Source organism: Magnolia sinica, chromosome 9, assembly GCF_029962835.1.
Source record: "Magnolia sinica isolate HGM2019 chromosome 9, MsV1, whole genome shotgun sequence".
Classification (NCBI taxonomy): domain Eukaryota; kingdom Viridiplantae; phylum Streptophyta; class Magnoliopsida; order Magnoliales; family Magnoliaceae; genus Magnolia; species Magnolia sinica.
Window position 1 is genome coordinate 76102538 of NC_080581.1, and position 3696 is coordinate 76106233.

The 3696-nt window shown below is 39.2% G+C and overlaps 1 non-coding gene across 1 annotated transcript; it reads right to left on the reverse strand.

Moving 5' to 3' along the window:
* Positions 1-2169: 2169 nt before the first annotated feature.
* On the reverse strand, positions 2170-2276 carry LOC131257279 (small nucleolar RNA R71). Its single transcript, XR_009177286.1, has one exon. It is a non-coding gene; the product is annotated as a small nucleolar RNA R71 (small nucleolar RNA).
* Positions 2277-3696: the final 1420 nt, after the last annotated feature.

Below are 3696 nucleotides of genomic sequence, written 5' to 3' on the forward strand. Positions count from 1 at the left end.
AGTTGCTGCTGCTGTGCACGATCAGGGATTGAAGGAGCTTGGGCAGACGGCTGGAGATCTGACAGGAGAGAGAGAAAGACAGGGAGAGAAGAAAGAAGGTTTTTTCTTTGTTTTTTCTTTTTATTATGCTTTTCTTCTCAAATTTCTGATGAGATCTAGCCCATCCATGCGTGGCTAATCCTCTTAGCTAGGGCTAAGAGGTGAAGCTTGTAGCGAGATGGGAGAACCTACTTTATGCCTTTAATTTAAATTTCTAAACTGAAGTTGATATAGTTGATTATTAAAGGAATATTTTTCTTAGTTTTTAATGGCATATTGTGACTGAAATTACAATGGGCGTGCAATGGCTTTGAATATTCCTTTCCTTTTTATGTTTATGAAGTCAGGAACCTCTGTTGTTCATCATTGTCCCATGGGCATGGTAGGATGACAGTACCTTCCTGACCTTCATGGCATGTTGATTGATTGATAATTAGATTAATTCTGTTGTTTGCTTTGTCTCCTGGGCATGGTTTGGTGATGGAATCCACTCTAATTCATACACCTTTCATCTCTTGAAACCTATATCAATGGCAGTTCAGTAAATTTTCATAATTTGTGATAGTGGCATACGATCTCCCTGATCTCTACAAGTGGATCCTCTGAATCCCTAGTTTTCGTCCTCTGAATTCCTTAAAGTTTTAAATAATTATTCCACAATTATTTCCTAAATTCTATTTGGTTTAGATCACATCTTAGTCTAGTTCTAGTTCTACTTGGTTTCAGATAACGTACAGGTATCAGCCTGTGGATTCGACCTCGGTCTTACCGAGTTTATTACTACATCACAACCCTGCACTTGGGGTGTGAACAAGTTTTTGGCGCCGTTGCCGGGGACTGATAGTTACGATTTTCTGAAATTAATTAGTTTTAGAATTAGGATAAGATTAGGATTTTATTAACTTTAGTTTTAGATTTTTTCTATTTGATTTTTAGAACTAACTTGTTTCCTGTTTTGTAGGATCCTGACATAAAATCTCTAAATTGGTAATTCTTTCCTAAATTCTCTACTTTTTCTTTTTATAGAATTAGGGTTTAGATCTTAGAAACTTTCTAATTCTAGTATCCTCTGTTCTGTAGGAAATAGGTTATTTTTAGAATTTAGGTTATTTAGAAATTGACTTTCTATTTTGGTTCTATTAACTTTCTAATTCTAACACTTTTTGAATCTAATTCTGTTTCTTAATTTATTTTTAGGATTTTTGTTTAGAAACTAACCTTCCTATTTTGTAGGCCTTTAAGATAGAAATCTCTATTTTGGTACACTCCTTCCCTACTCTCTATTTTTCAATTTTCTTGTAGTAATTTACTTTTTAGTTTAGGCTTTCCTAGTTTACTTTAGAAATTTCCGTTTTTCTTTAAAGAATACTTTCTTTTAGAAATTACTTTACTGTTATTTTTCTTTTAAAGTATCGTTTCTCTCCTTTATAGAATCTAACTTATTTTTGTTTTATTTTGCAGGTCCTTAACTTAGGAGCTTCAATTTGGTAATCCCTTTCCAATTCTCTCTCTCTTTCGTTCTAGATTTTCTTTCCTAGGGTTAAGTTTTTAACTGAGGGCTGCGAGTGTTTCATGCCCAAGTGGGCCCGTGACAACACACGACGTCTCTTGACTGAAGGAGGATTAGTTGAGGGGTTGACTATCCATCGCAGGATTAGACACCGCTCGAAATCCCCTGAGTTAATTGAGGTTATGGCTGAAGACCAACCTCCTCTACTTCCACCCAGGGTGGAGGATACCCAAGATGAGAATGAGGTGCAACAGGCACCCCCGCCTCGTACTTTACGAGATTTTTTACAACCGGCGGGAGTGAGTACGCCCTCATGCATGATTTTTCCTGAAAATACAGGACAAATGGACATCAAGCCAGGAGTTATCCAACTCCTTCCCAAATTCCATGGACTTGAATCAGAGAGTCCATATTTGCATTTGAAAGAGTTCGATGAAATTATAGCTACATTATGTTTTCCTAATGTATCTGAGGATACAATTAGGCTGAAACTCTTTCCTTTTTCCTTAAAAGAGAAAGCTAAGACGTGGTTACATTCACTGCGTCCTAGATCCATTGGCACATGGAACGATATGCAGAGGGAATTCATAAAAAAATTCTTCCCACATCATAAAACGATTACCCTCAGAAAAGCGATCATGAACTTTGCCCAAAAGGAAGATGAAACATTCTTTCAATGTTGGGAAAGGTTCAAAGATTTGGTCAGTTCGTGCCCACAACACGGATTTGAAACGTGGCGCATTACAAATTTTTTCTATGATGGACTGACATCTTCCATGCGCCAAATGGTCGAGACAATGTGTAATGGAGAGTTCATTAATAAAGACATCGACGAGGTATGGGACTACCTCGATAGTTTGGCTGAAAAAACACAATCTTGGGACTATTACCCAAAGTCGAACACCACGTCTAGGCCAACTCAATCAAAGGAGAAAGGTGGATTATATCTTTTGAAAGAAGAGGATGATCTCAAGTGTAAAGTGACTACGCTCATAAGGAAAGTTGAGGCCATGGAAGGAAAGAAGGATAGGGTCAATGAAGTTGTTTGCGGCATCTGTGATTGCAACATTCACACAACTGAAAACTGTCCTACAATACCTGCCTTTCGAGGAGTGTTGAATGAACAAGCCAATGCCGTAAATAACTATCAAAGACCTTTTACTGGACCCAACTCCAACACATACAATCCTGGCTGGAAAAATCATCCAAACTTCAGTTGGAGAAATGGACAAACGGCGACTCCTCCAGGTTTCTTCAATCAAAATCCAAATCAAGTGAAACCTCAAGAGGAACCGGTTCAAAATCCCATACAAGAGCTAGCTCAGGCAATGCGGGGAATCACAGATTTTATGCAAAGGATAGATTCTCGTATGACGGTTATAGAAAAGGGGATGCTTCCTGCACAACCTATCCCCAATCCTAAACCGCAATACGAGAATAATGATCCCAGCTCTTCAAATCAGATGGGGCATGCTAAATCCATCACCACTCTTAGGAGTGGGAAGATCATTGATAAAACTCTTCCGGTTAGGCCCGAAAAGCCTCAAGAACCAGAAGAGGACAACAATGATGGATCCACTGATGCCCCACAAAAAGTGGAACCGGAACTTCTAGAGAAGCCAGTTGCTCCATTCCCCCAACGGTTGGTTTCACCAAAACCTCTCTCTAACTCTCAGGATATTCTAGAGGTGTTGAAACAGGTGAAAGTCAACATTCCTCTGCTTGATGTCGTTAAACAGATACCTTCATATGCCAAATTCCTAAAAGACTTATGCACGACCAAGCGACGGAGAATTATTCAAAAGAAAATCTTCTTGACTGAGAAAGTGAGCGCCATCCTGAAGCAAGACGTGCCGCAGAAATTCAAGGATCCCGGTAGCCCAACCATATCATGTGTAATCGGGAACCATCGAATTGATCACGCACTTCTTGACTTAGGAGCGAGCGTCAATTTGATTCCCTACTCGGTATACAAACAGTTAGGTTTGGGTGAATTAAAACCCACCCTAACCACACTACAACTTGCTGATCGCTCTGTTCATGTACCAAGAGGGATAATTGAGGATGTGTTGGTCTAAGTTGATAGATTTTACTACCCTGTAGACTTTATCATCCTGGACACCGAACCCATCAATAACATGAGCACT